The 12,601-nt window shown below is 33.7% G+C and overlaps 2 pseudogenes; one reads left to right on the top strand and one right to left on the bottom strand.

The window, feature by feature from the left end:
- The window catches only part of LOC149550404 (serine/threonine-protein kinase Aurora-1-like), a 45,714-nt pseudogene extending 39,617 nt beyond the window's left edge, over positions 1 to 6,097 (bottom strand).
- An 804-nt stretch (positions 6,098 to 6,901) lies between these two features.
- Positions 6,902 to 12,601, top strand: part of LOC149550403 (trans-cinnamate 4-monooxygenase pseudogene) — a 41,361-nt pseudogene continuing 35,661 nt past the window's right edge.

Raw genomic sequence — 12,601 nt, 5'->3', positions numbered from 1 at the left:
TCTTGGATTTTAAGCACTTGGAAATTGAGAGGGTCAATGGCTTCATCAAAAAATTAAATGTCAAGAACTTTGACCTCATTTTCTCAATATCCACAAGCTTACCATTAGTGGATACAAAAAACTCAGTGTGCAATATTTTCAAGTTGTAATTGCCCATCTTGAGGATCTTGTGAGTAATTGCCACATTAGTCTTCATATCAATTACCACTTGCAGAAGGGCTAATTGCTTTGTTAGTCAATTAGCCACCTTTTGTATAGTCTTCTTATGGTTTGGAGTTACTTCTCTAAGATTTTGTGCATCCAACACCAAGTTTCCCAAATTTTCTACTAGTAGGTTACCTTGAATCTTCAATTGGTCTATCCATGCCCTTCCAACTTGTCTGAACTACTTTTCATGTTGCAACTTTGTTAGAAAGTTCTTGTTTTCTTCTTCCTTCAGGTCAAATTGACCTAGGGATGTGCTTCCAAGGGCAGACTTGATGCATTCCACTAGCTCCTTGTTTGAAGCTTTCAATACTTCTTTCTCTACTCTAAGCTCTTCTAGCTTGTCTTCTATTTTCTCATTGGTATATTTTCATATGTTTACCATAGAATCATGAACAAGGATACCAAGAGCTAGTGTTCTAATTTGGAAATCATCTTTTGAAAGCTTGTGAAAACTCTCGTCCTTTTGTGGCTTAACAATTTCGATTAGAATGTGATTGGTGGAGGAATTTGTAGCCAACGCCACAATTGCATTTTGTTTCTTTATCTTTTTGGATGGATGAGAAGAGGTGACTTATGCAATCAAGTCCTTTGATGGAGTAGCATCCTCATATCTACTCTTCTTTCTCTCAATAGTCTCCTCGAGCCATGACTTCATAGATAATATATTGATAGTTGACTACAAAGAAGTGGGGTTGAACATCTTCCTTGGAATTAGAGGAGTTATCTTGTCCTGGGAAGGTAATGGGGAAAGCAGGTACCTTAGTTACCTAAATGGCTAAGGTATCTACTTGCTAGGATACATCTTGCTTTTGACCATCCATAGGATTAGTGTCACCATCCAAATTGATGACTTGAATGGGGGAGGAAGGCTTACCATTAATTTTACTTGATCCTTCCCTTTGTCTTTGTCATCATGCTTTTCTCCAACATTTCTAATGTCTAGAAGATAGCCACTTCCAAACATAGGAGTAATTACCACATTCTTCTCCAGAGGTTCATCTCCTCCCTGTCCAATAGATTGAGTGAGACCTACAACACTTGAAGTAGTAGCTGTAGTGTTTGTTGCTATGGAAAATTGAGGCACCCTAGTTAAAATTCCTCCTGTGGAACCAGTACTTCTTGTTCTTTTCTCCTTGCTCAGGTCCATTCAACCCATTTATCAATTCTTTTGATGATCCCTCGCATGAGGATCTCCATGGTATCAATAATTGGGCCAACATATGGGGTGGACAAAATTAGGGTATTCTTGATCTTTTCATATGATGTGGGATGCATGAAGTCTCTATCATCTGTAAGGTTAGAAATATCAATAGAATTTTTATATACTTTAATTTTATCAACAATTAGCTATGACCAAAATCTCCCTTGGTTTTGATACTCATTAAAACACCCAAACCAATAATCTTCAATGTATAGTACATGCCTGTAGGAATATCCTAATTTCAAACGATCCCTTTAAAAAATCAACTAGATCATATTGAGGCCTGAGCACTTCATAATCTAGCAACTTGATCTTTCCTTCAAAAAAATTTGCCAGATTTTGGGCATCCGATTTGGAGGCACAAGAATATGGGCCAACCACTGTAGGAAATAAAATTTTGATAATCTTCTTTACATTAGAATAGTGAGTCTTTACTTCTAGGATCTATTGACACAACTTGAATAGCACCACTTTATCCTCTAGATACCTTGGTAATTTCTTAGGGTATCTATCATAAGCTCCTATCTGTAAATAGGAGAAACTTAGGAATTGGGTGTATGAACATTTGAATTGACTTATTGTCAAAATTTCATTAGGCAAGAATCTCCTCTTCAAGCATCCTTTCAATTCATAACATAGCCTCATTGTGAAGGCATCATTAATCACTACATACTCCTCATAACTTCTCTATAGTTGTAGATGTGGGTAAAACTCATAAACTTTAGTATTCTCATTGTAATCTTGAATGCAAGGGAGACCAGGCCACCTATGGTGAGTTACAAGGGCATAAATCAAATAAGAAGACATGTAGATTTGCTCGAAGCCTCTAGCTCAATTTAACCATGCTGAGAGTTCATGATAGACGATTTATGCCCAATCTATGTGCATATTTTCTACACAAATTCCTTGCACTAGAAAGAAATGATGCTCAACAAACTCTAATGTATCTTCCTTTCCCTTGAGCCAGAGTAGAAGTGCAAGGATGTCTATAATTTCTTGCTTCAAATTTGTGCCAAATAAAGTTTTTGGCATCTTGCTCTTCTTCAAGTAGGTAGTCTGGAACTAGGTCTTCTGTATGTCCTCTCATTTGAGAGTTTTCTTTTCATTGAACATGGACACAGAAGTCATGAAATCTATGTCACAATATTGTTCCTTGACTAGGATGTCAAACACAAACTACATCAAGGTTTTTTTGATAAAGAGGAGGATAGACTGATCAGGAAACAAAATCTGCTTTGTTTTGGGGTCATATCATCCTATGCACTCTTGAACAAGTTCAAGTGCATGTACAACCATAGGAAATCTAGTTGCCTCAACCAATCCACTACCTATGAGTTTTTGAGTGATTGGGTGAAGAGGTTGAGAATTAAGCCTTCTATGAAGATTAGCCAAATCATAGAATTTGAAGGATGTGTCAAATAACTCTTTTAGTTCACTCTCGAGGCTAATAAGTTTCTTGTAACTAGAAGCTTTGATTTCCATTTGAAAAATGATTACATAGGATGTAGATTTCAATAAATAGCCATTTTAATATAGTTGAATAAGGGAAATACTAGCAATCCTAGTGAAATAGGTAGACAAATTTGAACATTGGCACCACATGAATGAAATTAAGTTCAACCAACATTCACAAAAGAAATATTTTCATTTAATTATTTGAATAATGGATATTTAAACTTTTTATTATTTGCAAATCAAATATAACATTTCTGGAAGCTGGGAATTTCTTTACTAGAATGATATGACTTTTCTTGAGTGTTTTATCTTTACAGGAAGTGCCCTACTTTTCATCAATGTCTAGAATGCACAAATATTTAATAGCACTTATACATGCGGGAGAGAGAGATACACTTAACTTTTCTACAAGTTGCTTTCCCTTTAACCAAAACTAGTAGATGGGCAGTAATCCTTTGATAGCACATGCACTTCCTTCTTCTTCTCTTCATCAAAATATTTTAACACTACTTTCTCTTTGTATCGGGGTTAGCTTTTATCATTGACATTTTTAGAAGCATCTGATGAGAGTGTCCAAGGAATATTCATACTTTAGGGCATCCTTACTTTACTCTTTCCCACTCTTCAAAGAAATGGCTCATTTGTTACCTTAAGGTGGAAAATACCATTTACGACCATGTTTCCTGATCTAGGATCTAGTAAGCAACATTTTCCTTTATTTCCTTGTGGAGGCCTCGATGCTTAGTTTTTTATTACCTCTCATCCATTGCAAGTCATTATATAATCCCTCAATCATTGGGGTAGACATTTTTTGAAATTCATGTGGCATCAGAAGTAGAGACTAATGGCCTCATTTCCATCAATGTGTAGTAGATCAACCATAAACTCATGATATTTGATACATTTAGTCTTATTTCTTTAAACCTTTAATGAAATTTTCATTTTCTTCTATCCATAATCTCACAAGCCTCTAATTTTGAGAAAATCACATTTGAGACTTATCAGCAAGTGCCATGGCCCTGTTCCTCATATCTTCACTTGGTGTGGTTCACTTGAAGGGGAAGAGTTGCTCAAGATCTTTGAAGCCATGGAAAATGGAATGTTAGGACCAAGGACTTGATAATGAGGTGAAACACAACCTAAGACACACTAGGACATACTTCATGTAGACACATTCTCAATCAAACCAAAGAACTCAATCAAAAGGAAAAGGGGAAACTAAAACTTGGCAACACACTAGAGAATAAATAATTTAAAAATTGTTAATGAAGAGTAAAATACCATCAATCAATCTTCCATTTCTATATTCTGTTGCAAATATCTCAAAATTTTAGTAATCAAAGTATCAAGTTGAAATTCAAACAATATCGATGCCATATTAAAGAACAACCAAACCTAGTTATTGTTGTGTCTTATGAGCTAATATTTGAACAAACAATAATTTGAAATGATTCAAACATGTAAACTTGTAAAGAAATCATTCAACATAGATATGATGAACTACATGTAATATTAAGATGTTCAACTAAAAATATTATCCCTATTTAAAAACCTAAATCAATCTATTTTTATTAAAAAAAAGACATGAGAAATTAACTCACTGATTCAAGCTTGATAGTGAACCATGATGCTTACTAGTTGAGATTTGTATTATACAACAATGTATTCTAGTCTACCATGTTAAGGTACCTTGGAGAATCTTGTTGAGTTGTCATTTTAAACATTCAGGAAAGAATCACTACACTCCAAATGTGAGCACCAAAAGCATAATTTTATTGCATAATAATGGTGGCCCCAATTACATATTACAATGGAGTATTTATAAGAAATCATCTTCTCAATTTGTGTTGAGAGTGAGAGATATCTTCATACAATAAAATGCTTTTAATTTAATAAAATAAACTAATTATATACAAACTAACAATCTAACTGGTGCTAAGCAGGACTCCATCCATTTTTTATTCATTAATTGGATGCATGAACCTTTACATGTCAAAGAACAAATAAATTATGAAAAAATAAGAAGAAGAGAGCCTTCAGTTGATGTAGAAGTGTCTGGAAGTATCAAAAATAGAAGCTCATCCTTCACTGGGCATTTGTCTAAGTTAAACTGCTATCAAAATGAGTTTTTGATGCATGGAAAGCTCTATTTTTGGAACTAGCAGTTAACTTTCGGCGCGCCTTTAGAAAAGTGCACCTGCATGAAAATGTGCACCTGCTCAAAATGTGCACCTACTCAAAATGTGCACCTACATGAAAATGCACACCTGGAAGAAAATGTGCACCTGTGAAAATGCACACCTGCTCAAAATGTGCACCTGCTCAAAATGTGCACCTGCTCAAAATGCGCACCTGCTCAAAATGTGCACCCATTGAAAATGTGCACCTGCTCAAAATGTGCACCTACTAAAAATGCGTACCTACGCACCTATGCACCTCAATGAAATTTGTGCAAGGTGCTTAAATCGCCAAAAATCAAAGTTCTTAGTTTTGAAAATGATTTCTAGGTTTTTCTCAAATGGAATTTTAGATCACTTTTGTGTACTTTCTTTGATTCTTTTGATTATTTATACCCTCTTTATAGCCAAAAACTTTCATAGACCCAAACTCCTTCTGCTTCTAAAATCCCAAGGCACCTATGCAGACTCTTGTCTTTAATGGCTGCATAAGATGAAGAACCTGTTATAGTTCATGTATCTGACATCTGTATCTTTGATCTTTAGTGTAAATTTCTTGATTCTTTCTTCTCTCTGACTGAATGATCCTTCCTGATCAGAGACCAAGTGATCCGGATTATCCAAAATGATCAAATGTTTGGAACATTTTCATACTTTTTTACATGTTTTCTAGGTCCTTTTAACTGGCTTTTTTGGAGGTCTTCTGCTCAAAATATTAGGTTGAAACTTTCATCGGTCCCTAAAACTAGTCAGCCAAAGGCTCGCTATTTTAGGGACTAAAATTAGATCTTCAGTTCTTCTTTCCAATGGTGTAAATGGTTTTGAATTCTAAACTTTAGGTTAAAAGTTATGACCCCCGACAAGTTGAGGACACCTTTTTACCTGCACAAAGAAACAAACATTAGTCTAGAGATATGAAAATCAAACCTAAGAAAAACTTGAATTACAACTCAAAAAGACCAGAATGTGAAAACATTGTAAAACATGCAAGAACCTCATTTTACCCTTTGATAAGCAAAAAAAAGAGCGCACCTGGCACACCTCTGAGATGCGCCATGTGCGCGGTAGTGCACCTTATGGGGTGTGCTTATGTGCATCTTATTTTCATTTTAGCAAAAATTTTAAGTTCTTTAGGGGGTGTGCAATAGTGCACCTAATTAGGTGTGCTACTGTGCACCTCAATTTAGCTTTAACATTTGTTTGTTTTTGTGGCTACAAGGCGAAGACAGAGGATACACACCTAGGAGGTGTGGTGCTGCTCATTGTGGCCCATGTAGACAATAAATGGAAGGAAGTAGTAAATGAAGGGAGGGGAGGGGTTCACAATTTCATAGGCGTGCTACTGTGCACTTACCTTTTGTAACTACTTTCTTCATGTTTTGGCACACTAGCACACCTAGAGAGGTGCGCTGGTGCACTTTTCTTCTTTTGCAAAATGACTTCTCTCTTTTCAACTTTATTTTTTGGTTTCTCAATTTTCTATGGTTGAACTTTTGTAAGAGCTTATTGTCCATGGCAATGGTGGAATTTAATGTTTCTAAACAAAAGCTTTGGATTTAGTGAAGAAGGACAGGAAACAAATATTAGAGACAAAAAATTAGCAAGTTTGCAAAGATCATTTGGAACAAGGTTAGTATGTGTAGGAGAATAGATTTATATTATAACTGCATTTATGAATGTGATGCAGATCATGGAGAAAACATTTTTAAAGACTTAGAGTTAATTTTTGAACTCTGAGTGGCCAAGTGGACAAGGTTAGCCGTAATAGAGAGAGTTTATAAAAGTATGGGTTATGATAAGAATGAATTAGATGAAATAATTGATACATTAGGGAATATGGAAAAATACTATAAGGAGCAGCATGGAGGTTTTCTTTAGTGCCAGGTAAATTGAAAATATGTGGGCTATCAATTTTAATTATTTAAACGTCTGATTAGATTGTGGACAAAGACAATCGAAACTTTGAGTGTGTCCTTATCTGTAAGTTTTTTGGTGCTTGGTTGGCTTCAAATGATTTAGTAATGTAAATGGCTCAAAAGTGGAGACTATACACTATATCTAACTATATATTTGAGGCAAAGGGATATTCACAAATTACAATTACAATTTGTTGAATATAGAGACCAATTGTTTTAGGGAGGACACTATTTTTACAAGATTACATGACTATAAAAAAGACCTCGGGACTTCCATTTTGATCTTAAAGAATTGATCTTGGGTGTGCTCTTATGGATTTTTTTTTATATACTACTACTTGGATTGAGGAGGAAGACATAAAAAAAGGCTCTAGAAGAAATTGAATGTTTGCATATGTTGCAACAAATAATCAAATGTCAACTTATGTGTTGGCCAATTTTAATAGAACCAAAGTGTCGTTAGACATGTATGTTCCAAGGAAACAAAGCTTAAACATTGAGTTTACCTTACCCTAAAATTCAAGTAATGAAAATACAACCCATTTATGTATAAAACATGAGATCCAAATTGTAAATTAATAAAATACATAGAACCTTGAAGGCTAAGAGAGAAATTGAAATGTGATATTTATTAATGATATGATTAAAAAAATAGTTTCTCTTATCTTATCCCATTATTATTGAGCCAAATAGAGTGACCACTGACAATTAAAACATTTTAAAAAAACAAGGAAAAATTAGTGTTGAAGGTAGTTATTTTTTTAGTTTGTTTATGTATATGAGGTTTATTTTCATTACACAAATAACAACCCTTTATTTTAGAACATTTATCATACACTTTTATTTTTGTAGTGACAAAAATGCATCTACATGTAAACTAGTAAATGGTATAATGGATCCTTGATGTCTAAGAGAAACATAAAAATGCCAACTTGAGAGATATTTATAAGGTCCAAGAGAGTTATAAATAGAATTAAAAGCTGGGCTAATTGGTAGCATGCGTCATAATATAGATTCATCAATGTGAAGGTGACCATCAATAAATAAATTGTGTGGGTGTTTTCTTACCCGTAGAAAAATCCCAAAGCTTTGTTTTGGAAAGATGGTGAACTAGTGTTGTTGCTTTAGCTATTGTAGGAAGATATTGAAGCTCCATTGTTGCTTCTGTTGCTATGATGAATTATCGTTGTACAATGGGAAGTTTCTTCTAAAAATGGTGAATCATTATAGAAATCATCCTACCTGCAGTGACCTTTTTTGACAAATGAAAACATTCATTTGTGTATTTTCTATTGTTTGTGATGGAGGTCCTCCACAAAATATTTGTAGCTAACTGATACATGAGCATGAGCCTTACAACTAAACATATTCAACTAAGAGCCAAGGAATAAGGGATATTCACTCCACCAAATTCACCCTTAGCACAATCCTGGCCTCATCCCTTTTGAATTTTGGAGCCACACAATCAGTGAGACTTGATCCTTGGTGAGCTCTTTAAGAACCTTTCAACTTCACCAATAGACCAAGGGCTTATTAACATTTGTGCACTTTCTAAGATTTTACCTAGAGGGATTTTTATAACACAATTTAAATAGTTTTTTCCTAATTTTTATTGATTTTAATCACAAATTTTTTAGCCAAAAATCATAGACCCAAATTCTCGATTAATAGAGTATACGTGGGATTTTTCCTAATTTATGCTTCTATTGTTTGAACAAGTGCCTTGGTATATAGTTGACTAGTGAAATATTAAAATAATATTGAATAAGTTAGGATCGCAAAAAATCCAAGAAAGAAAAACTTTTTAGGTTGATATCAAGCTATTAGAGTTTCATTTTAATTATCTGGCTTTATGTTGAAAATATAAAATAGAAAGCCTTACTATTTGCTTTTGGCAAGTACTCTTAAAAGGTTCTCTATAAATGAAAAGCATTAACTATGAGCCTAAGCCAAATGGAACTAGTGTGGGATACCATGAAAAAGGCAACACGTCCCTTAACCATTACATGGAAATGTCCTTAACGTAAAATCTAGAAGCATATAAGGAACATGTCTCTATTTTAGTAAACTCAACATCAATTACAAGTATTCATCCATGCAAGGTCATCTATTGCAATTTACCCCGATAACTTGTGAAAATTAGTGAATCTTTGATGGTCATTAGAGAGTTGTATCCCAACAACCAATGGTTAATTCTATGTTAAAATCATTGAACAAACCCAATTAAATTTAAAAAATTGCACTGTTAGGGTTTTATTGTGGTATGCTACACTTGATGTGTGGGAATCCACCTGTAGCAACTGAGTATGTTCAACTATCTTATTATCTTTATTACACTCAACCTCTTCTTTGGCTATGTCTTGTAGAGTGTTGCAAAAAAATCTAAACTTGATCCAAGTTTTAGAGAGGATAACCTGAAAATACATGTTTTTGTAAGTTGCAAAATGTGCAATGTGTAAGCTGCGACATGCAATTTCACATTGCAACCTTGTGCCAAAGAGATAATTTAGATTTAAACCTTGAAAAATGGAATCAAGACCCCTAAAAAATGAAAAATCCACAACAAAAAGATCTAGAAGAGCATGCCACAATACATTAAGCTTAAATTTCATAATATAGGCGATTAAAAGGAAACCTCATATTGATAATCAATGATGGAACAACACACCCTAGATTTAATTTCCCCATGGATCAGGGATATTTTGGTCTCTATTAATTATAATCCCAAATCCTTAATAGTATTGAATTATTTACTATCATGTATGTTACTGCTATAGGCTTTCATTGATGTTTGATTTAGCCTCTAAGTTATTTTGTGTGAACAAACTTGATTGTATTATTTTCTATCCAAGCAGAATTTTTATTTTGAAGTGGATCCTTTGAAAACCTTAAGGAAATTATAGATACCCTAATAGAGAATAACTATCATGCTACCTATTTTATACATTGATCTTATCAAACTTGTCTTGTGTTGACAATCTATTGAGCCTAGTATTCATAATAGTCTATTGTGGCCCACTCTTGTAGCTCTTGAGATTTTGTAGAAATGAAACATAATGTCTTTCCCTCATTTATAACACTAACTCATAGCTATGGATGATAATATTAAAATATAGTAGCCTAACCTAGGAAATAGCAAATCAATGGATGAAGGGCCAACAAACCCCAAAATATAATGATAGTTACAAGAGGCTGACTAAGCCAAATATAAATAATTATGTATAGTTGTAAACTAGATCCAACCTATTCTCATTATTAAGTTGATTATGAATAAAATAGATGAAAATATTCACATAGTAGGAAACACATATATGTTCCCAAGGAAATAAAAAATGAGAATAGGTTGGATTGTATTCACAGGAAAGAAATGAGGAGATGATTGTCATGAAAAAAAAAGTCCTAATGTGGAGGCCATATCTTATAGTTCAATTGTTGTATCTTTCTAAATTTTAGATATGTTGTGGAGGATCAAGTTGTACAAACTTTCACTTGGGTGATTAAGTATATATGGTGTAAATCAGAAGTTATTGATCTCTAAGTGTAGGTCTATCTAGAAGATAATAAGAAGGTATATTTTTTATTCTTTTTTATTTAGAGTTTTGTTCAATGGATCAGAGGAGTATGGTATATGTGGGTAAGGCCTAGATATCCTTAAAATTTTGTCAATAGTCTCTCATTTAAAGGAATAAAGGGGACACATCATTTAGTGAGTTTATTTGTCTACCTTAAAGGATTGTTAGCAACTGTCATGTAGACAATATTAGAATAGTAAGAGTTCTTATTGCTTGTGAATCCAAAGTGGGGATGTGTGTGAGTTTTTTCTTGTTTTAAATCAATTTAAATGAGTTTTGTCTATTGAGTGAGTCATTGGGGACCAAATTTCAAGAGTTCATCCAAGGTTAGGGTCCAATGTCAAGTATGTTAACAATCTAGTGAAGGGAATTTGTGATTACAATCACAAAGATTTTGAAGAATAGTTAATGCATGATCAGAGTTGTTTAATATGGATGTGAATGGTTGGTATAGATATATAAGGGTGTTGAGCCTAGTGGTTGGCATGCATTGAGAGACCATTAATAGGTACATAAAGTGAATTGGGTCTAGGAGGTTGACCCATATGTGAGGGGGAATAGACTATTCTAAGAAATTGATTGAAGAACACTAGCCTCCACATTACAATGCTCAAAAATACTAATTTGACACCTATTAATAATGTGATACTAAAGGCATTCTCTTTTTGGAATTCACTCATCTTGGGTATGTTGAAAATAATTGTTCAATTGTATATTGTCTTTGGTGTTACACAAAATGTCAAATCTTTACCAGTCAGTGTATGTCAAGCTCACTTGGGTGATGAAAATAGTTTTTTGTGTCTATTGAGCATTCTAGTGGTTTCCAAGTTTAGAAGAAAGTGTCTTTCAAGTTCACTCGGGTGTTGAAGATAAGTTTGTTGAAGTTTAGTGTTAACTGAGCTCACACGGTTAACAAAGGAAAAGTTGGTTGGAACTAGTGTTAACTGAGCTCACTCGGTTACCAAAGGAAGTTTTTGAAGTTGTAAGATTAACTAAGTTCACTTGTTTAACATAGGAAAATCATTTTAGTGTTAGCGTCTACCGAGTTGGGTCAGCTAACAAAGGATTTTCTTCTTTTGGCATATTGAGTTTAATAGATTTGTTTGTTGGTTGTAGCCAAATGAAGAGATGAAGAATTATTCTTTTAAGTTGTATTGAAGTCAACTTGACAATGTGTATGATATAAGTATAAGGTCAAGTTGAGGATTAAAGATGTGTGAGAATGTGTGGAAGATAATAAGATGCTTAGAGGAAACAAATTGGAAGGATAAGGAGAATATCCTTTTTGGGCTACAAAGATTAATCTGATTAGGAAGGATCAAGTATTCAAGTTAGAATTGAGATCTAAAATCAGAAATATAGTTGCATCAACAATTAGTTTGTATCATTGTTAGTGTCTAACCATTGTAGCAATGTATCAAATCTCTTAACAACATTAGCCTAACAACTATTTGTAAATCCTCTAACAAGGTGACATTTCTAAATTGAAGTGTCTAAAGACCTCTAACAAGGCCACTCTTAATAGGTTGATTAAATCCTCTAATAGGGTCACACCTAACAGTGTGTTTTGTAACCTTTAATAGGGTTGGATCTTGATAGGGCTCACTTTAGAAGAGTGAAAAACAATAACTAGTTGCAATTGGTGGTTTTTCCCAAATTGAGTTTCCATGTTAAATCTTGGTGTCACTTGTATTCATGTTATTTCATTTATGTGTATGAAACTAAGTTAATTAAGGTTAATCACATTTAATATTTTAAGATCTACATCTTTAGTATTTTCTAAGTTATAGTTGATATTACAATGCTTGCGAGTTACAACATATTGTTAGTGTTAATCGAGTGCCTTTGTGTTAACTGAGTAACAACAATTTTAGTAGAGTTTATGTTTTGTATTAACATCTAAGGGATCTTGGATTTATTTTTGTGGTAACTGATTCACCCCTCCCCTCTCAGTTACTCCTCTTATATTTTCAACAATTAGTGTTAGAGCTTTTCGTGCTTGTAAAGAAGGTTTCAAGGACCTAAGCTAAAGATCAAGATGTCTTATAGGAGAGAGGTTCCCAAGTTGAACAA

Source organism: Cupressus sempervirens, chromosome 7 (genome assembly GCF_028749045.1).
Source record: "Cupressus sempervirens isolate cs-2001-9-10 chromosome 7, ASM2874904v1, whole genome shotgun sequence".
Lineage (NCBI taxonomy): Eukaryota > Viridiplantae > Streptophyta > Pinopsida > Cupressales > Cupressaceae > Cupressus > Cupressus sempervirens.
This window is presented reverse-complemented; position numbering and strand designations above follow the sequence as displayed.